We start from the raw sequence: 24,305 nt of genomic DNA, 5'->3' as shown, positions 1-24,305 counted from the left end.
GCCAAGACACCTTAGCCAAGACACCTTAGCCAAGACACATTAGCCAAGACACATTAGCCAAGACACCTTAGCCAAGACACATAAGCCAAGACACCTTAGCCGAGACACATTAGCCAAGACACCTTAGCCAAGACACCTTAGCCAAGACACATTAGCCAAGACACATTAGCCAAGACACCTTAGCCAAGACACCTTAGCCAAGACACTTTAGCCAAGACACCTTAGCCGAGACACATTAGCCAAGACACCTTAGCCAAGACACCTTAGCCAAGACACATTAGCCAAGACACCTTAGCCAAGACACCTTAGCCAAGACACCTTAGCCAAGACACCTTAGCCGAGACAAATTAGCCAAGACACCTTAGCCAAGACACTTTAGCCAAGACACATTAGCCGAGACACATTAGCCAAGACACCTTAGCCAAGACACCTTAGCCAAGACACATTAGCCAAGACACCTTAGCCAAGACACCTTAGCCAAGACACCGTAGCCAAGACACCTTAGCCAAGACACATTAGCCAAGACACCTTAGCCAAGACACATTAGCCAAGACACCTTAGCCAAGACACCTTAGCCAAGACACATTAGCCAAGACACCTTAGCCAAGACACCTTAGCCAAGACACCTTAGCCAAGACACCTTAGCCAAGACACCTTAGCCGAGACACATTAGCCAAGACACCTTAGCCAAGACACCTTAGCCAAGACACATTAGCCAAGACACCTTAGCCAAAACACATTAGCCAAGACACCTTAGCCAAGACACATTAGCCAAGACACCTTAGCCAAGACACATTAGCCAAGACACCTTAGCCAAGACACCTTAGCCAAGACACATTTGCCAAGACACCTTAGCCGAGACACATTAGCCAAGACACCTTAGCCAAGACACCTTAGCCAAGACACATTAGCCAAGACACCTTAGCCAAAACACATTTGCCAAGACACCTTAGCCAAGACACATTAGCCAAGACACCTTAGCCAAGACACATTAGCCAAGACACCTTAGCCAAGACACCTTAGCCAAGACACTTTAGCCAAGACACATTAGCCAAGACACATTAGCCAAGACACATTAGCCAAGACACCTTAGCCAAGACACCTTAGCCAAGACACCTTAACCAAGACACCTTAGCCAAGACACAATAGCCAAGACACCTTAGCCGAGACACATTAGCCAAGACACCTTAGCCAAGACACCTTAGCCAAGACACCTTAGCCAAGACACATTAGCCAAGACACCTTAGCCGAGACACATTAGGCAAGACACTTAAGCCGAGACACATTAGCCAAGACACCTTAGCCAAGACACCTTAGCCAAGACACATTAGCCAAGACACATTAGCCAAGACACCTTAGCCAAGACACCTTAGCCAAGACACTTTAACCGAGACACATTAGCCAAGACACCTTAGCCAAGACACCTTAGCCAAGACACTTTAGCCAAGACACAATAGCCAAGACACCTTAGCCAAGACACATTAGCCAAGACACCTTAGCCAAGACACATTAGCCAAGACACCTTAGCCAAGACACCTTAGCCAAGACACCTTAGCCAAGACACCTTAGCCGAGACACATTAGCCAAGACACATTAGCCAAGACACCTTAGCCAAGACACCTTAGCCAAGACACCTTAGCCGAGACACATTAGCCAAGACACCTTAGCCAAGACACCTTAGCCAAGACACTTTAGCCAAGACACCTTAGCCAAGACACCTTAGCCAAGACACTTTAGCCGAGACACATTAGCCAAGACACATTAGCCAAGACACCTTAGCCAAGACACCTTAGCCAAGACACCTTAGCCAAGACACATTAGCCAAGACACAATAGCCAAGACACCTTAGCCGAGACACATTAGCCAAGACACCTTAGCCAAGACACCTTAGCCAAGACACCTTAGCCAAGACACCTTAGCCAAGACACCTTAGCCAAGACACCTTAGCCAAGACACCTTAGCCAAGACACATTAGCCAAGACACCTTAGCCGAGACACATTAGCCAAGACACCTTGGCCAAGACACCTTAGCCAAGACACCTTAGCCAAGACACCTTAGCCAAGACACCTTAGCCAAGACACATTAGCCAAGACACATTAGCCAAGACACCTTAGCCAAGACACATAAGCCAAGACACCTTAGCCGAGACACATTAGCCAAGACACCTTAGCCAAGACACCTTAGCCAAGACACATTAGCCAAGACACATAAGCCAAGACACCTTAGCCAAGACACCTTAGCCGAGACACATTAGCCAAGACACCTTAGCCAAGACACCTTAGCCAAGACACCTTAGCCAAGACACATTAGCCAAGACACCTTAGCCAAGACACCTTAGCCAAGACACCTTAGCCAAGACACCTTAGCCAAGACACCTTAGCCAAGACACATTAGCCAAGACACCTTAGCCGAGACACATTAGCCAAGACACCTTAGCCAAGACACCTTAGCCAAGACACATTAGCCAAGACACCTTAGCCGAGACACATTAGCCAAGACACCTTAGCCAAGACACATTAGCCAAGACACCTTAGCCAAGACACCTTAGCCAAGACACATTAGCCAAGACACTTTAGCCAAGACACATTAGCCAAGACACCTTAGCCAAGACACCTTAGCCGAGACACATTAGCCAAGACACCTAAGCCAAGACACTTTAGCCAAGACACATTAGCCAAGACACCTTAGCAGAGACACCTTAGCCAAGACACCTCAGCCAAGACACCTAAGCCAATACACCGTAGCCAAGACACCTTAGCCAAGACACTTTAGCCAAGACACCTTAGCCAAGACACATTAGCCAAGACACCTTAGCCAATACACCTTAGCCAAGACACATTAGCCAAGACACCTAAGCCAATACACCGTAGACAAGACACCTTAGCCAAGACACTTTAGCCAAGACACATTAGCCAAGACACTTTAGCCAAGACACTTTAGCCAAGACACCTTAGCCGAGACACATTAGCCAAGACACCTAAGCCAAGACACTTTAGCCAAGACACATTAGCCAAGACACCTTAGCCAAGACACCTTAGCCAAGACACCTTAGCCAAGACACCTAAGCCAATACACCGTAGCCAAGACACCTTAGCCAAGACACATTAGCCAAGACACCTTAGCCAAGACACATTAGCCAAGACACCTTAGCCAAGACACCTTAGCCAAGACACATTAGCCAAGACACCTAAGCCAATACACCGTAGCCAAGACACCTTAGCCAAGACACTTTAGCCAAGACACATTAGCCAAGACACATTAGCCAAGACACCTTAGCCAAGACACCTTAGCCAAGACACCTTAGCCAAGACACATTAGCCAAGACACCTTAGCCGAGACACATTAGCCAAGACACCTTAGCCAAGACACATTAGCCAAGACACCTTAGCCAAGACACCTTAGCCAAGACACATTAGCCAAGACACTTTAGCCAAGACACATTAGCCAAGACACCTTAGCCAAGACACCTTAGCCGAGACACATTAGCCAAGACACCTAAGCCAAGACACTTTAGCCAAGACACATTAGCCAAGACACCTTAGCCAAGACACCTTAGCCAAGACACCTAAGGCAATACACCGTAGCCAAGACACCTTAGCCAAGACACTTTAGCCAAGACACCTTAGCCAAGACACATTAGCCAAGACACCTTAGCCAAGACACCTTAGCCAAGACACCTAAGCCAATACACCTAAGCCAATACACCGTAGCCAAGACACCTTAGCCAAGACACTTTTGCCAAGACACATTAGCCGAGACACCTTAGCCAAGACACCTTAGCCGAGACACATTAGCCAAGACACCTTAGCCAAGACACATTAGCCAAGACACCTTAGCCAAGACACCTTAGCCAAGACACCTTAGCCAAGACACCTTAGCCAAGACACCTTAGCCAAGACACATTAGCCAAGACACCTTAGCCAAGACACATTAGCCAAGACACCTTAGCCGAGACACATTAGCCAAGACACCTTAGCCAAGACACCTTAGCCGAGACACATTAGCCAAGACACCTTAGCCAAGACACATTAGCCGAGACACATTAGCCAAGACACCTTAGCCGAGACACATTAGCCAAGACACCTTAGCCAAGACACCTTAGCCAAGACACCTTAGCCAAGACACCTTAGCCAAGACACATTAGCCAAGACACCTTAGCCAAGACACCTTAGCCAAGACACCTTAGCCAAGACACATTAGCCAAGACACCTTAGCCAAGACACATTAGCCAAGACACCTTAGCCGAGACACATTAGCCGAGACACATTAGCCAAGACACCTTAGCCAAGACACCTTAGCCAAGACACCTTAGCCAAGACACCTTAGCCAAGACACATTAGCCAAGACACCTTGGCCAAGACACCTTAGCCAAGACACCTTAGCCAAGACACATTAGCCAAGACACCTTAGCCGAGACACATTAGCCAAGACACCTTAGCCAAGACACATTAGCCGAGACACCTTAGCCAAGACACCTTAGCCAAGACACCTTAGCCAAGACACCTTAGCCAAGACACCTTAGCCAAGACACCTTAGCCAAGACACCTTAGCCAAGACACCTTAGCCAAGACACATTAGCCGAGACACATTAGCCAAGACACATTAGCCAAGACACCTTAGCCAAGACACCTTAGCCGAGACACATTAGCCAAGACACCTTAGCCAAGACACTTTAGCCAAGACACATTAGCCAAGACACCTTAGCCAAGACACCTTAGCCGAGACACATTAGCCAAGACACCTTAGCCAAGACACATTAGCCAAGACACCTTAGCCAAGACACCTTAGCCAAGACACATTAGCCAAAACACCTTAGCCAAGACACCTTAGCCAAGACACCTTAGCCAAGACACCTTAGCCAAGACACTTTAGCCAAGACACATTAGCCAAGACACCTTAGCCAAGACACCTTAGCCAAGACACCTTAGCCGAGACACCTTAGCCAAGACACCTTAGCCAAGACACCTTAGCCAAGACACCTTAGCCAAGACACCTTAGCCAAGACACCTTAGCCAAGACACCTTAGCCAAGACACCTTAGCCAAGACACCTTAGCCAAGACACCTTAGCCGAGACACATTAGCCAAGACACCTTTGCCGAGACACATTAGCCAAGACACCTTAGCCAAGACACATTAGCCAAGACACCTTAGCCAAGACACCTTAGCCAAGACACCTTAGCCAAGACATCTTAGCCAAGACACCTTAGCCAAGACACATTAGCCAAGACACCTTAGCCAAGACACATTAGCCAAGACACCTTAGCCGAGACACATTAGCCAAGACACCTTAGCCAAGACACCTTAGCCGAGACACATTAGCCAAGACACCTTAGCCAAGACACATTAGCCGAGACACATTAGCCAAGACACCTTAGCCAAGACACCTTAGCCGAGACACATTAGCCAAGACACCTTAGCCGAGACACATTAGCCAAGACACCTTAGCCAAGACACATTAGCCAAGACACCTTAGCCAAGACACCTTAGCCAAGACACCTTAGCCAAGACACCTTAGCCGAGACACATTAGCCAAGACACCTTAGCCGAGACACATTAGCCAAGACACCTTAGCCAAGACACATTAGCCGAGACACATTAGCCAAGACACCTTAGCCAAGACACCTTAGCCAAGACACCTTAGCCAAGACACCTTAGCCAAGACACCTTAGCCAAGACACATTAGCCGAGACACATTAGCCAAGACACCTTAGCCAAGACACCTTAGCCAAGACACCTTAGCCAAGACACCTTAGCCAAGACACATTAGCCAAGACACCTTAGCCAAGACACCTTAGCCAAGACACATTAGCCAAGACACCTTAGCCAAGACACATTAGCCAAGACACCTTAGCCAAGACACATTAGCCAAGACACCTTAGCCAAGACACCTTAGCCAAGACACATTAGCCGAGACACTTTAGCCAAGACACCTTAGCCAAGACACCTTAGCCAAGACACCTTAGCCAAGACACATTAGCCGAGACACATTTGCCAAGACACATTAGCCAAGACACATTAGCCAAGACACCTTAGCCAAGACACCTTAGCCAAGACACATTAGCCGAGACACATTAGCCAAGACACCTTAGCCAAGACACCTTAGCCAAGACACCTTAGCCAAGACACATTAGCCAAGACACCTTAGCCAAGACACATTAGCCAAGACACCTTAGCCAAGACACCTTAGCCAAGACACCTTAGCCAAGACACCTTAGCCAAGACACTTTAGCCAAGACACATTAGCCAAGACACCTTAGCCAAGACACCTTAGCCAAGACACATTAGCCGAGACACATTTGCCAAGACACCTTAGCCAAGACACCTTAGCCAAGACACCTTAGCCAAGACACCTTAGCCAAGACACATTAGCCAAGACACCTTAGCCAAGACACATTAGCCAAGACACCTTAGCCAAGACACCTTAGCCGAGACACATTAGCCAAGACACCTAAGCCAAGACACTTTAGCCAAGACACATTAGCCAAGACACCTTAGCCAAGACACCTTAGCCAAGACACATTAGCCAAGACACATTAGCCAAGACACCTTAGCCAAGACACCTTAGCCAAGACACATTAGCCGAGACACATTAGCCAAGACACCTTAGCCAAGACACCTTAGCCAAGACACCTTAGCCAAGACACCTTAGCCAAGACACATTAGCCAAGACACCTTAGCCAAGACACCTTAGCCAAGACACCTTAGCCGAGACACATTAGCCAAGACACCTTAGCCAAGACACCTTAGCCAAGACACCTTAGCCAAGACACATTAGCCGAGACACATTAGCCAAGACACTTTAGCCAAGACACATTAGCCAAGACACCTTAGCCAAGACACCTTAGCCAAGACACCTTAGCCAAGACACCTTAGCCAAGACACCTTAGCCAAGACACTTTAGCCAAGACACATTAGCCAAGACACCTTAGCCAAGACACCTTAGCCAAGACACATTAGCCGAGACACATTTGCCAAGACACCTTAGCCAAGACACCTTAGCCAAGACACCTTAGCCAAGACACCTTAGCCAAGACACATTAGCCAAGACACATTAGCCAAGACACATTAGCCGAGACACATTAGCCAAGACACCTTAGCCAAGACACCTTAGCCAAGACACATTAGCCAAGACACCTTAGCCAAGACACCTTAGCCAAGACACTTTAGCCGAGACACATTAGCCAAGACACTTTAGCCAAGACACATTAGCCAAGACACCTTAGCCAAAACACCTTAGCCAAGACACCTTAGCCGAGACACATTAGCCGAGACACATTAGCCAAGACACCTTAGCCGAGACACATTAGCCAAGACACCTTAGCCAAGACACCTTAGCCAAGACACCTTAGCCAAGACACCTTAGCCAAGACACCTTAGCCAAGACACCTTAGCCAAGACACCTTAGCCAAGACACTTTAGCCAAGACACATTAGCCAAGACACCTTAGCCGAGACACATTAGCCAAGACACCTTAGCCAAGACACCTTAGCCAAGACACCTTAGCCAAGACACCTTAGCCAAGACACATTAGAAAAGACACCTTAGCCAAGACACCTTAGCCAAGACACCTTAGCCAAGACACATTAGCCAAGACACCTTAGCCGAGACACATTAGCCAAGACACCTTAGCCAAGACACCTTAGCCAAGACACCTTAGCCGAGACACATTAGCCAAGACACCTTAGCCAAGACACCTTAGCCAAGACACCTTAGCCAAGACACCTTAGCCAAGACACCTTAGCCAAGACACCTTAGCCAAGACACCTTAGCCAAGACACCTTAGCCGAGACACCTTAGCCAAGACACCTTAGCCGAGACACATTAGCCAAGACACCTTAGCCAAGACACATTAGCCAAGACACCTTAGCCAAGACACCTTAGCCAAGACACCTTAGCCAAGACACCTTAGCCAAGACACCTTAGCCAAGACACCTTAGCCAAGACACCTTAGCCAAGACACCTTAGCCAAGACACATTAGCCAAGACACCTTAGCCGAGACACATTAGCCAAGACACCTTAGCCAAGACACCTTAGCCGAGACACATTAGCCAAGACACCTTAGCCAAGACACATTAGCCGAGACACATTAGCCAAGACACCTTAGCCAAGACACCTTAGCCGAGACACATTAGCCAAGACACCTTAGCCGAGACACATTAGCCAAGACACCTTAGCCAAGACACATTAGCCAAGACACCTTAGCCAAGACACCTTAGCCAAGACACCTTAGCCGAGACACCTTAGCCAAGACACCTTAGCCGAGACACATTAGCCAAGACACCTTAGCCAAGACACATTAGCCGAGACACATTAGCCAAGACACCTTAGCCAAGACACCTTAGCCAAGACACCTTAGCCAAGACACCTTAGCCAAGACACCTTAGCCAAGACACCTTAGCCAAGACACATTAGCCGAGACACATTAGCCAAGACACCTTAGCCAAGACACCTTAGCCAAGACACCTTAGCCAAGACACCTTAGCCAAGACACATTAGCCAAGACACCTTAGCCAAGACACCTTAGCCAAGACACATTAGCCAAGACACCTTAGCCAAGACACATTAGCCAAGACACCTTAGCCAAGACACATTAGCCAAGACACCTTAGCCAAGACACATAAGCCAAGACACCTTAGCCAAGACACCTTAGCCAAGACACATTAGCCGAGACACTTTAGCCAAGACACCTTAGCCAAGACACCTTAGCCAAGACACCTTAGCCAAGACACATTAGCCGAGACACATTTGCCAAGACACATTAGCCAAGACACATTAGCCAAGACACCTTAGCCAAGACACCTTAGCCAAGACACATTAGCCGAGACACATTAGCCAAGACACCTTAGCCAAGACACCTTAGCCAAGACACCTTAGCCAAGACACATTAGCCAAGACACCTTAGCCAAGACACATTAGCCAAGACACCTTAGCCAAGACACCTTAGCCAAGACACCTTAGCCAAGACACCTTAGCCAAGACACTTTAGCCAAGACACATTAGCCAAGACACCTTAGCCAAGACACCTTAGCCAAGACACATTAGCCGAGACACATTTGCCAAGACACCTTAGCCAAGACACCTTAGCCAAGACACCTTAGCCAAGACACCTTAGCCAAGACACATTAGCCAAGACACCTTAGCCAAGACACATTAGCCAAGACACCTTAGCCAAGACACCTTAGCCAAGACACCTTAGCCGAGACACATTAGCCAAGACACCTTAGCCAAGACACCTTAGCCAAGACACCTTAGCCAAGACACATTAGCCGAGACACATTAGCCAAGACACCTTAGCCAAGACACCTTAGCCAAGACACCTTAGCCAAGACACCTTAGCCAAGACACATTAGCCAAGACACCTTAGCCAAGACACCTTAGCCAAGACACCTTAGCCGAGACACATTAGCCAAGACACCTTAGCCGAGACACATTAGCCAAGACACCTTAGCCAAGACACATTAGCCAAGACACCTTAGCCAAGACACCTTAGCCAAGACACCTTAGCCAAGACACCTTAGCCAAGACACCTTAGCCAAGACACTTTAGCCAAGACACATTAGCCAAGACACCTTAGCCAAGACACCTTAGCCAAGACACATTAGCCGAGACACATTTGCCAAGACACCTTAGCCAAGACACCTTAGCCAAGACACCTTAGCCAAGACACCTTAGCCAAGACACATTAGCCAAGACACCTTAGCCAAGACACATTAGCCAAGACACCTTAGCCAAGACACCTTAGCCAAGACACATTAGCCGAGACACATTAGCCAAGACACCTAAGCCAAGACACTTTAGCCAAGACACATTAGCCAAGACACCTTAGCCAAGACACCTTAGCCAAGACACATTAGCCAAGACACATTAGCCAAGACACCTTAGCCAAGACACCTTAGCCAAGACACATTAGCCGAGACACATTAGCCAAGACACCTTAGCCAAGACACCTTAGCCAAGACACCTTAGCCAAGACACCTTAGCCAAGACACATTAGCCAAGACACCTTAGCCAAGACACCTTAGCCAAGACACCTTAGCCGAGACACATTAGCCAAGACACCTTAGCCAAGACACCTTAGCCAAGACACCTTAGCCAAGACACATTAGCCGAGACACATTAGCCAAGACACCTTAGCCAAGACACCTTAGCCAAGACACCTTAGCCAAGACACCTTAGCCAAGACACATTAGCCAAGACACCTTAGCCAAGACACCTTAGCCAAGACACCTTAGCCGAGACACATTAGCCAAGACACCTTAGCCGAGACACCTTAGCCAAGACACATTAGCCAAGACACCTTAGCCAAGACACCTTAGCCAAGACACCTTAGCCAAGACACCTTAGCCAAGACACCTTAGCCAAGACACTTTAGCCAAGACACATTAGCCAAGACACCTTAGCCAAGACACCTTAGCCAAGACACATTAGCCGAGACACATTTGCCAAGACACCTTAGCCAAGACACCTTAGCCAAGACACCTTAGCCAAGACACCTTAGCCAAGACACATTAGCCAAGACACCTTAGCCAAGACACATTAGCCAAGACACCTTAGCCAAGACACCTTAGCCGAGACACATTAGCCAAGACACCTAAGCCAAGACACTTTAGCCAAGACACATTAGCCAAGACACCTTAGCCAAGACACCTTAGCCAAGACACATTAGCCAAGACACATTAGCCAAGACACCTTAGCCAAGACACCTTAGCCAAGACACATTAGCCGAGACACATTAGCCAAGACACCTTAGCCAAGACACCTTAGCCAAGACACCTTAGCCAAGACACCTTAGCCAAGACACATTAGCCAAGACACCTTAGCCAAGACACCTTAGCCAAGACACCTTAGCCGAGACACATTAGCCAAGACACCTTAGCCAAGACACCTTAGCCAAGACACCTTAGCCAAGACACATTAGCCGAGACACATTAGCCAAGACACTTTAGCCAAGACACATTAGCCAAGACACCTTAGCCAAGACACCTTAGCCAAGACACCTTAGCCAAGACACCTTAGCCAAGACACCTTAGCCAAGACACTTTAGCCAAGACACATTAGCCAAGACACCTTAGCCAAGACACCTTAGCCAAGACACATTAGCCGAGACACATTTGCCAAGACACCTTAGCCAAGACACCTTAGCCAAGACACCTTAGCCAAGACACCTTAGCCAAGACACATTAGCCAAGACACATTAGCCAAGACACATTAGCCGAGACACATTAGCCAAGACACCTTAGCCAAGACACATTAGCCAAGACACATTAGCCAAGACACCTTAGCCAAGACACCTTAGCCAAGACACTTTAGCCGAGACACATTAGCCAAGACACTTTAGCCAAGACACATTAGCCAAGACACCTTAGCCAAAACACCTTAGCCAAGACACCTTAGCCGAGACACATTAGCCGAGACACATTAGCCAAGACACCTTAGCCGAGACACATTAGCCAAGACACCTTAGCCGAGACACATTAGCCAAGACACCTTAGCCAAGACACATTAGCCGAGACACATTAGCCAAGACACCTTAGCCAAGACACCTTAGCCAAGACACCTTAGCCAAGACACCTTAGCCAAGACACCTTAGCCAAGACACCTTAGCCAAGACACATTAGCCGAGACACATTAGCCAAGACACCTTAGCCAAGACACCTTAGCCAAGACACCTTAGCCAAGACACCTTAGCCAAGACACATTAGCCAAGACACCTTAGCCAAGACACCTTAGCCAAGACACATTAGCCAAGACACCTTAGCCAAGACACATTAGCCAAGACACCTTAGCCAAGACACATTAGCCAAGACACCTTAGCCAAGACACATAAGCCAAGACACCTTAGCCAAGACACCTTAGCCAAGACACATTAGCCGAGACACTTTAGCCAAGACACCTTAGCCAAGACACCTTAGCCAAGACACCTTAGCCAAGACACATTAGCCGAGACACATTTGCCAAGACACATTAGCCAAGACACATTAGCCAAGACACCTTAGCCAAGACACCTTAGCCAAGACACATTAGCCGAGACACATTAGCCAAGACACCTTAGCCAAGACACCTTAGCCAAGACACCTTAGCCAAGACACATTAGCCAAGACACCTTAGCCAAGACACATTAGCCAAGACACCTTAGCCAAGACACCTTAGCCAAGACACCTTAGCCAAGACACCTTAGCCAAGACACTTTAGCCAAGACACATTAGCCAAGACACCTTAGCCAAGACACCTTAGCCAAGACACATTAGCCGAGACACATTTGCCAAGACACCTTAGCCAAGACACCTTAGCCAAGACACCTTAGCCAAGACACCTTAGCCAAGACGCATTAGCCAAGACACCTTAGCCAAGACACATTAGCCAAGACACCTTAGCCAAGACACCTTAGCCAAGACACCTTAGCCGAGACACATTAGCCAAGACACCTTAGCCAAGACACCTTAGCCAAGACACCTTAGCCAAGACACATTAGCCGAGACACATTAGCCAAGACACCTTAGCCAAGACACCTTAGCCAAGACACCTTAGCCAAGACACCTTAGCCAAGACACATTAGCCAAGACACCTTAGCCAAGACACCTTAGCCAAGACACCTTAGCCGAGACACATTAGCCAAGACACCTTAGCCGAGACACATTAGCCAAGACACCTTAGCCAAGACACATTAGCCAAGACACCTTAGCCAAGACACCTTAGCCAAGACACCTTAGCCAAGACACCTTAGCCAAGACACCTTAGCCAAGACACTTTAGCCAAGACACATTAGCCAAGACACCTTAGCCAAGACACCTTAGCCAAGACACATTAGCCGAGACACATTTGCCAAGACACCTTAGCCAAGACACCTTAGCCAAGACACCTTAGCCAAGACACCTTAGCCAAGACACATTAGCCAAGACACCTTAGCCAAGACACATTAGCCAAGACACCTTAGCCAAGACACCTTAGCCAAGACACATTAGCCGAGACACATTAGCCAAGACACCTAAGCCAAGACACTTTAGCCAAGACACATTAGCCAAGACACCTTAGCCAAGACACCTTAGCCAAGACACATTAGCCAAGACACCTTAGCCAAGACACCTTAGCCAAGACACCTTAGCCGAGACACATTAGCCAAGACACCTTAGCCAAGACACCTTAGCCAAGACACCTTAGCCAAGACACATTAGCCGAGACACATTAGCCAAGACACCTTAGCCAAGACACCTTAGCCAAGACACCTTAGCCAAGACACCTTAGCCAAGACACATTAGCCAAGACACCTTAGCCAAGACACCTTAGCCAAGACACCTTAGCCGAGACACATTAGCCAAGACACCTTAGCCGAGACACATTAGCCAAGACACCTTAGCCAAGACACATTAGCCAAGACACCTTAGCCAAGACACCTTAGCCAAGACACCTTAGCCAAGACACCTTAGCCAAGACACCTTAGCCAAGACACTTTAGCCAAGACACATTAGCCAAGACACCTTAGCCAAGACACCTTAGCCAAGACACATTAGCCGAGACACATTTGCCAAGACACCTTAGCCAAGACACCTTAGCCAAGACACCTTAGCCAAGACACCTTAGCCAAGACACATTAGCCAAGACACCTTAGCCAAGACACATTAGCCAAGACACCTTAGCCAAGACACCTTAGCCGAGACACATTAGCCAAGACACCTAAGCCAAGACACTTTAGCCAAGACACATTAGCCAAGACACCTTAGCCAAGACACCTTAGCCAAGACACATTAGCCAAGACACATTAGCCAAGACACCTTAGCCAAGACACCTTAGCCAAGACACATTAGCCGAGACACATTAGCCAAGACACCTTAGCCAAGACACCTTAGCCAAGACACCTTAGCCAAGACACCTTAGCCAAGACACATTAGCCAAGACACCTTAGCCAAGACACCTTAGCCAAGACACCTTAGCCGAGACACATTAGCCAAGACACCTTAGCCAAGACACCTTAGCCAAGACACCTTAGCCAAGACACATTAGCCGAGACACATTAGCCAAGACACTTTAGCCAAGACACATTAGCCAAGACACCTTAGCCAAGACACCTTAGCCAAGACACCTTAGCCAAGACACCTTAGCCAAGACACCTTAGCCAAGACACTTTAGCCAAGACACATTAGCCAAGACACCTTAGCCAAGACACCTTAGCCAAGACACATTAGCCGAGACACATTTGCCAAGACACCTTAGCCAAGACACCTTAGCCAAGACACCTTAGCCAAGACACCTTAGCCAAGACACATTAGCCAAGACACATTAGCCAAGACACATTAGCCGAGACACATTAGCCAAGACACCTTAGCCAAGACACCTTAGCCAAGACACATTAGCCAAGACACCTTAGCCAAGACACCTTAGCCAAGACACTTTAGCCGAGACACATTAGCCAAGACACTTTAGCCAAGACACATTAGCCAAGACACCTTAGCCAAAACACCTTAGCCAAGACACCTTAGCCGAGACACATTAGCCGAGACACATTAGCCAAGACACCTTAGCCGAGACACATTAGCCAAGACACCTTAGCCAAGACACCTTAGCCAAGACACCTTAGCCAAGACACCTTAGCCAAGACACCTTAGCCAAGACACCTTAGCCAAGACACTTTAGCCAAGACACATTAGCCAAGACACCTTAGCCGAGACACATTAGCCAAGACACCTTAGCCAAGACACCTTAGCCAAGACACCTTAGCCAAGACACCTTAGCCAAGACACATTAGCCAAGACACCTTAGCCAAGACACCTTAGCCAAGACACCTTAGCCAAGACACATTAGCCAAGACACCTTAGCCGAGACACATTAGCCAAGACACCTTAGCCAAGACACCTTAGCCAAGACACCTTAGCCAAGACACATTAGCCAAGACACCTTAGCCAAGACACCTTAGCCAAGACACTTTAGCCGAGACACATTAGCCAAGACACTTTAGCCAAGACACATTAGCCAAGACACCTTAGCCAAGACACCTTAGCCGAGACACATTAGCCAAGACACCTTAGCCAAGACACCTTAGCCAAGACACCTTAGCCAAGACACCTTAGCCAAGCCACCTTAGCCAAGACACCTTAGCCAAGACACCTTAGCCAAGACACCTTAGCCGAGACACATTAGCCAAGGCACCTTAGCCGAGACACATTAGCCAAGACACCTTAGCCAAGACACATTAGCCAAGACATCTTAGCCAAGACACCTTAGCCAAGACACCTTAGCCAAGACACCTTAGCCAAGACACCTTAGCCAAGACACATTAGCCAAGACACCTTAGCCAAGACACATTAGCCAAGACACCTTAGCCGAGACACATTAGCCAAGACACCTTAGCCAAGACACCTTAGCCGAGACACATTAGCCAAGACACCTTAGCCAAGACACATTAGCCGAGACACATTAGCCAAGACACCTTAGCCAAGACACCTTAGCCGAGACACATTAGCCAAGACACCTTAGCCGAGACACATTAGCCAAGACACCTTAGCCAAGACACATTAGCCAAGACACCTTAGCCAAGACACCTTAGCCAAGACACCTTAGCCAAGACACCTTAGCCGAGACACATTAGCCAAGACACCTTAGCCGAGACACATTAGCCAAGACACCTTAGCCAAGACACATTAGCCGAGACACATTAGCCAAGACACCTTAGCCAAGACACCTTAGCCAAGACACCTTAGCCAAGACACCTTAGCCAAGACACCTTAGCCAAGACACCTTAGCCAAGACACATCAGCCGAGACACATTAGCCAAGACACCTTAGCCAAGACACCTTAGCCAAGACACCTTAGCCAAGACACCATAGCCAAGACACATTAGCCAAGACACCTTAGCCAAGACACCTTAGCCAAGACACATTAGCCAAGACACCTTAGCCAAGACACATTAGCCAAGACACCTTAGCCAAGACACATTAGCCAAGACACCTTAGCCAAGACACATAAGCCAAGACACCTTAGCCAAGACACCTTAGCCAAGACACATTAGCCGAGACACTTTAGCCAAGACACCTTAGCCAAGACACCTTAGCCAAGACACCTTAGCCAAGACACATTAGCCAAGACACCTTAGCCAAGACACATTAGCCAAGACACCTTAGCCAAGACACTTTAGCCGAGACACATTAGCCAAGACACTTTAGCCAAGACACATTAGCCAAGACACCTTAGCCAAGACACCTTAGCCAAGACACCTTAGCCGAGACACATTAGCCAAGACACCTTAGCCAAGACACCTTAGCCAAGACACCTTAGCCAAGACACCTTAGCCAAGACACCTTAGCCAAGACACCTTAGCCAAGACACTTTAGCCAAGACACATTAGCCAAGACACCTTAGCCGAGACACATTAGCCAAGACACCTTAGCCAAGACACCTTAGCCAAGACACCTTAGCCAAGACACCTTAGCCAAGACACAATAGCCAAGACAGCTTAGCCAAGACACCTTAGCCAAGACACCTTAGCCAAGACACCTTAGCCAAGACACATTAGCCGAGACACATTAGCCAAGACACCTTAGCCAAGACACCTTAGCCAAGACACATTAGCCAAGACACCTTAGCCAAGACACCTTAGCCAAGACACTTTAGCCGATACACATTAGCCAAGACACTTTAGCCAAGACACATTAGCCAAGAAACCTTAGCCAAGACACCTTAGCCAAGACACCTTAGCCGAGACACCTTAGCCGAGACACATTAGCCAAGACACCTTACCCGAGACACATTAGCCAAGACACCTTAGCCAAGACACCTTAGCCAAGACACCTTAGCCAAGACACCTTAGCCAAGACACCTTAGCCAAGACACCTTAGCCAAGACACCTTAGCCGAGACACATTAGCCAAGACACCTTAGCCGAGACACATTAGCCAAGACACCTTAGCCAAGACACCTTAGCCAAGACACCTTAGCCAAGACACCTTAGCCAAGACACCTTAGCCAAGACACATTAGCCAAGACACCTTAGCCAAGACACCTTAGCCAAGACACATTAGCCAAGACACCTTAGCCGAGACACATTAGCCAAGACACCTTAGCCAAGACACCTTAGCCGAGACACATTAGCCAAGACACCTTAGCCAAGACACATTAGCCGAGACACATTAGCCAAGACACCTTAGCCAAGACACCTTAGCCAAGACACATTAGCCGAGACACATTAGCCAAGACACCTTAGCCAAGACACCTTAGCCAAGACACCTTAGCCAAGACACCTTAGCCAAGACACATTAGCCAAGACACCTTAGCCAAGACACCTTAGCCAAGACACCTTAGCCGAGACACATTAGCCAAGATACCTTAGCCAAGACACCTTAGCCAAGACACCTTAGCCAAGACACATTAGCCGAGACACATTAGCCAAGACACCTTAGCCAAGACACCTTAGCCAAGACACCTTAGCCAAGACACCTTAGCCAAGACACATTAGCCAAGACACCTTAGCCAAGACACCTTAGCCAAGACACATTAGCCAAGACACCTTAGCCAAGACACATTAGCCAAGACACCTTAGCCAAGACACCTTAGCCAAGACACTTTAGCCGAGACACATAAGCCAAGACACTTTAGCCAAGACACATTAGCCAAGACACCTTAGCCAAGACACCTTAGCCAAGACACATTAGCCTAGACACCTTAGCCAAGACACCTTAGCCAAGACACATTAGCCAAGACACCTTAGCCAAGACACATTAGCCGAGACACATTAGCCAAGACACCTTAGCCAAGACACCTTAGCCAAGACACTTTAGCCGAGACACATTAGCCAAGACACCTTAGCCAAGACACCTTAGCCAAGACACCTTAGCCAAGACACCTTAGCCAAGACACATTAGCCAAGACACCTTAGCCAAGACACCTTAGCCAAGACACCTTAGCCGAGACACATTAGCCAAGACACCTTAGCCAAGACACATTAGCCGAGACACATTAGCCAAGACACCTTAGCCAAGACACCTTAGCCAAGACACCTTAGCCAAGACACCTTAGCCAAGACACATTAGCCAAGACACCTTAGCCAAGACACCTTAGCCAAGACACATTAGCCAAGACACCTTAGCCAAGACACATTAGCCAAGACACCTTAGCCAAGACACCTTAGCCAAGACAATTTAGCCGAGACACATTAGCCAAGACACTTTAGCCAAGACACATTAGCCAAGACACCTTAGCCAAGACACCTTAGCCAAGACACCTTAGCCGAGACACATTAGCCAAGACACCTTAGCCAAGACACCTTAGCCAAGACACCTTAGCCAAGACACCTTAGCCAAGACACCTTAGCCAAGACACCTTAGCCAAGACACCTTAGCCAAGACACCTTAGCCAAGACACATTAGCCAAGACACCTTAGCCGAGACACCTTAGCCAAGACACCTTAGCCAAGACACCTTAGCCAAGACACCTTAGCCAAGACATCTTAGCCAAGACACATTAGCCAAGACACCTTAGCCAAAACACCTTAGCCAAGACACCTTAGCCAAGACACTTTAGCCAAGACACATTAGCCAAGACACCTTAGCCGAGACACATTAGCCAAGACACCTTAGCCAAGACACCTTAGCCAAGACACATTAGCCAAGACACCTTAGCCAAGACACCTTAGCCAAGACACTTTAGCCGAGACACATTAGCCAAGACACCTTAGCCAAGACACCTTAGCCAAGACACCTTAGCCAAGACATCTTAGCCAAGACACATTAGCCAAGACACCTTAGCCAAAACACCTTAGCCAAGACACCTTAGCCAAGACATCTTAGCCAAGACACATTAGCCAAGACACCTTAGCCAAAACACCTTAGCCAAGACACCTTAGCCAAGACACTTTAGCCAAGACACATTAGCCAAGACACCTTAGCCGAGACACATTAGCCAAGACACCTTAGCCAAGACACCTTAGCCAAGACACATTAGCCAAGACACCTTAGCCAAGACACCTTAGCCGAGACACCTTAGCCAAGACACCTTAGCCAAGACACCTTAGCCAAGACACCTTAGCCAAGACACCTTAGCCAAGACACCTTAGCCAAGACACCTTAGCCAAGACACCTTAGCCAAGACACATTAGCCAAGACACCTTAGCCAAGACACATTAGCCGAGACACATTAGCCAAGACACCTTAGCCAAGACACCTTAGCCAAGACACCTTAGCCGAGACACATTAGCCAAGACACCTTAGCCAAGACACCTTAGCCAAGACACCTTAGCCAAGACACCTTAGCCAAGACACCTGAGCCGAAACACATTAGCCAAGACACCTTAGCCGAGACACATTAGCCAAGACACCTTAGCCAAGACACATTAGCCAAGACACCTTAGCCAAGACACCTTAGCCAAGACACCTTAGCCAAGACACCTTAGCCAAGACACATTAGCCAAGACACCTTTGCCGAGACACATTAGCCAAGACACCTTAGCCAAGACACCTTAGCCGAGACACATTAGCCAAGACACCTTAGCCAAGACACATTAGCCGAGACACATTAGCCAAGACACCTTAGCCAAGACACCTTAGATGAGACACATTAGCCAAGACACCTTAGCCGAGACACATTAGCCGAGACACATTAGCCAAAACACATTAGCCAAGACACCTTAGCCAAGACACCTTAGCCAAGACACCTTAGCCGAAACACATTAGCCAAGACACCTTAGCCGAGACACATTAGCCAAGACACCTTAGCCAAGACACATTAGCCAAGACACCTTAGCCAAGACACCTTAGCCAAGACACCTTAGCCAAGACACCTTAGCCAAGACACCTTAGCCAAGACACCTTAGCCAAGACACCTTAGCCAAGACACCTTAGCCAAGACACATTAGCCGAGACACATTAGCCAAGACACCTTAGCCAAGACACCTTCGCCAAGACACCTTAGCCAAGACACCTTAGCCAAGACACATTAGCCAAGACACCTTAGCCAAGACACCTTAGCCAAGACACATTAGCCAAGACACCTTAGCCAAGACACATTAGCCAAGACACCTTAGCCAAGACACATTAGCCAAGACACCTTAGCCAAGACACATTAGCCAAGACACCTTAGCCAAGACACCTTAGCCAAGACACATTAGCCGAGACACATTAGCCAAGACACCTTAGCCAAGACACCTTAGCCAAGACACCTTAGCCAAGACACATTAGCCAAGACACCTTAGCCAAGACACCTTAGCCAAGACACATTAGCCAAGACACATTAGCCAAGACACCTTAGCCAAGACACCTTAGCCAAGACACATTAGCCAAGACACCTTAGCCAAGACACATTAGCCAAGACACCTTAGCCAAGACACCTTAGCCAAGACACTTTAGCCGAGACACATTAGCCAAGACACTTTAGCCAAGACACATTAGCCAAGACACCTTAGCCAAGACACCTTAGCCAAGACACCTTAGCCGAGACACATTAGCCAAGACACCTTAGCCAAGACACCTTATTCAAGACACCTTAGCCAAGACACCTTAGCCAAGACACCTTAGCCAAGACACCTTAGCCAAGACACCTTAGCCAAGACACCTTAGCCAAGACACTTTAGCCAAGACACAATAGCCAAGACACCTTAGCCGAGACACATTAGCCAAGACACCTTAGCCAAGACACCTTAGCCAAGACACCTTAGCCAAGACACCTTAGCCAAGACACATTAGCCAAGACACCTTAGCCAAGACACCTTAGCCAAGACACCTTAGCCAAGACACTTTAGCCAAGACACATTAGCCAAGACACCTTAGCCGAGACACATTAGCCAAGACACCTTAGCCAAGACACCTTAGCCAAGACACATTAGCCAAGACACCTTAGCCAAGACACCTTAGCCAAGACACCTTAGCCAAGACACCTTAGCCAAGACACATTAGCCGAGACACATTAGCCAAGACACCTTAGCCGAGACACATTAGCCAAGACACCTTAGCCGAGACACATTAGCCAAGACACCTTAGCCAAGACACCTTAGCCGAGACACATTAGCCAAGACACCTTAGCCAAGACACCTTAGCCAAGACACCTTAGCCAAGACACATTAGCCAAGACACCTTAGCCAAGACACCTTAGCCAAGACACTTTAGCCGAGACACATTAGCCAAGACACTTTAGCCAAGACACATTAGCCAAGACACCTTAGCCAAGACACCTTAGCCAAGACACCTTAGCCGAGACACATTAGCCAAGACACCTTAGCCAAGACACCTTAGCCAAGACACCTTAGCCAAGACACCTTAGCCAAGACACCTTAGCCAAGACACCTTAGCCAAGACACCTTAGCCAAGACACCTTAGCCAAGACACCTTAGCCAAGACAAATTAGCCAAGACACCTTAGCCGAGACACATTAGCCAAGACACCTTAGCCAAGACACATTAGCCAAGACACCTTAGCCAAGACACCTTAGCCAAGACAAATTAGCCAAGACACCTTAGCCAAGACACCTTAGCCAAGACACCTTAGCCAAGACATCTTAGCCAAGACACCTTAGCCAAGACACATTAGCCAAGACACCTTAGCCGAGACACATTAGCCAAGACACCTTAGCCAAGACACCTTAGCCGAGACACATTAGCCAAGACACCTTAGCCAAGACACATTAGCCGAGACACATTAGCCAAGACACCTTAGCCAAGACACCTTAGCCGAGACACATTAGCCAAGACACCTTAGCCGAGACACATTAGCCAAGACACCTTAGCCAAGACACATTAGCCAAGACACCTTAGCCAAGACACCTTAGCCAAGACACCTTAGACAAGACACCTTAGCCGAGACACATTAGCCAAGACACCTTAGCCAAGACACATTAGCCAAGACACCTTAGCCAAGACACCTTAGCCAAGACACCTTATCCAAGACACCTTAGAAAAGACACATTAGCCAAGACACCTTAGCCAAGACACATTAGCCAAGACACATTAGCCAGGACACCTTAGCCAAGACACATTAGCCAAGACACCTTAGCCAAGACACCTTAGCCAAGACACCTTAGCCAAGACACCTTAGCCAAGACACATTAGCCGAGACACATTAGCCAAGACACCTTAGCCGAGACACATTAGCCAAGACACCTTAGCCGAGACACATGAGCCAAGACACCTTAGCCAAGACACCTTAGCCGAGACACATTAGCCAAGACACCTTAGCCAAGACACCTTAGCCAAGACACCTTAGCCAAGACACCTTAGCCAAGACACATTAGCCGACACACATTAGCCAAGACACCTTAGCCAAGACACCTTAGCCAAGACACCTTAGCCAAGACACCTTAGCCAAGACACTCTAGCCGAGACACATTAGCCAAGACACCTTAGCCGAGACACATTAGCCAAGACACCTTAGCCGAGACACATTAGCCAAGACACCTTAGCCAAGACACCTTAGCCAAGACACCTTAGCCAAGACACCTTAGCCAAGACACCTTAGCCAAGACACATTAGCCGAGACACATTAGCCAAGACACCTTAGCCGAGACACATTAGCCAAGACACCTTAGCCAAGACATCTTAGCCAAGACACCTTAGCCAAGACACCTTAGCCAAGACACATTAGCCAAGACACCTTAGCCGAGACACATTAGCCAAGACACCTTAGCCAAGACACCTTAGCCAAGACACCTTAGCCAAGACACATTAGCCAAGACACCTTAGCCAAGACACTTTAGCCGAGACACATTAGCCAAGACACCTTAGCCAAGACACATTAGCCAAGACACATAAGCCAAGACACCTTAGCCAAGACACAATAGCCAAGACACCTTAGCCGAGACACATTAGCCAAGACACCTTAGCCAAGACACATTAGCCGAGACACATTTGCCAAGACACCTTAGCCAAGACACCTTAGCCAAGACACCTTAGCCAAGACACCTTAGCCAAGACACCTTAGCCAAGACACTTTAGCCAAGACACATTAGCCAAGACACCTTAGCCAAGACACCTTAGCCAAGACACATTAGCCAAGACACATTAGCCAAGACACCTTAGCCAAGACACCTTAGCCAAGACACATTAGCCGAGACACATTAGCCAAGACACCTTAGCCAAGACACCTTAGCCAAGACACCTTAGCCAAGACACCTTAGCCAAGACACATTAGCCAAGACACCTTAGCCAAGACACATTAGCCAAGACACCTTAGCCAAGACACCTTAGCCGAGACACATTAGCCAAGACATTTAAGCCAAGACACTTTAGCCAAGACACATTAGCCAAGACACCTTAGCCAAGACACCTTAGCCAAGACACATTAGCCGAGACACATTTGCCAAGACACCTTAGCCAAGACACCTTAGCCAAGACACCTTAGCCAAGACACCTTAGCCAAGACACATTAGCCAAGACACCTTAGCCAAGACACATTAGCCAAGACACCTTAGCCGAGACACATTAGCCAAGACACCTAAGCCAAGACACTTTAGCCAAGACACATTAGCCAAGACACCTTAGCCAAGACACCTTAGCCAAGACACATTAGCCAAGACACATTAGCCAAGACACCTTATCCAAGACACCTTAGCCAAGACACATTAGCCAAGACACATTAGCCAAGACACCTTAGCCAAGACACATTAGCCAAGACACATTAGCCAAGACACCTTAGCCAAGACACCTTAGCCAAGACACCTTAGCCAAGACACATTAGCCAAGACACCTTAGCCAAGACACCTTAGCCAAGACACATTAGCCAAGACACCTTAGCCAAGACACTTTAGCCAAGACACATTAGCCAAGACACCTTAGCCAAGACACTTTAGCCAAGACACATTAGCCAAGACACCTTAGCCAAGACACCTTAGCCAAGACACATTAGCCAAGACACATTAGCCAAGACACCTTAGCCAAGACACCTTAGCCAAGACACATTAGCCGAGACACATTAGCCAAGACACCTTAGCCAAGACACCTTAGCCAAGACACCTTAGCCAAGACACCTTAGCCAAGACACCTTAGCCAAGACACATTAGCCAAGAAACCTAAGCCAAGACACTTTAGCCAAGACACATTAGCCAAGACACCTTAGCCAAGACACCTTAGCCAAGACACATTAGCCGAGACACATTAGCCAAGACACCTTAGCCAAGACACCTTAGCCAAGACACATTAGCCAAGACACCTTAGCCAAGACACATTAGCCAAGACACCTTAGCCAAGACACCTTAGCCGAGACACATTAGCCAAGACACCTAAGCCAAGACACTTTAGCCAAGACACATTAGCCAAGACACCTTAGCCAAGACACATTAACCGAGACACATTTGCCAAGACACCTTAGCCAAGACACCTTAGCCAAGACACCTTAG

General features: G+C 48.1%; 1 long non-coding RNA gene across 1 annotated transcript in view; it reads right to left on the bottom strand.

Annotated features, from left to right (window-relative positions):
* LOC125774353 (uncharacterized) overlaps window positions 1–20,299 on the bottom strand; it is a 65,781-nt gene extending 45,482 nt beyond the window's left edge. Inside the window, exons 1-2 of the long non-coding RNA XR_007420837.1 lie at window positions 19,877–20,299; window positions 3,987–4,630 (exon numbers count right to left, since the gene is read on the bottom strand). This is a non-coding gene — a long non-coding RNA (uncharacterized LOC125774353). The remainder of the gene's footprint in view (window positions 1–3,986; window positions 4,631–19,876) is intronic.
* Window positions 20,300–24,305: the final 4,006 nt, after the last annotated feature.

Source organism: Anopheles funestus, unplaced genomic scaffold, assembly GCF_943734845.2.
Source record: "Anopheles funestus unplaced genomic scaffold, idAnoFuneDA-416_04 scaffold_74_ctg1, whole genome shotgun sequence".
NCBI lineage: Eukaryota > Metazoa > Arthropoda > Insecta > Diptera > Culicidae > Anopheles > Anopheles funestus.
This window is presented reverse-complemented; position numbering and strand designations above follow the sequence as displayed.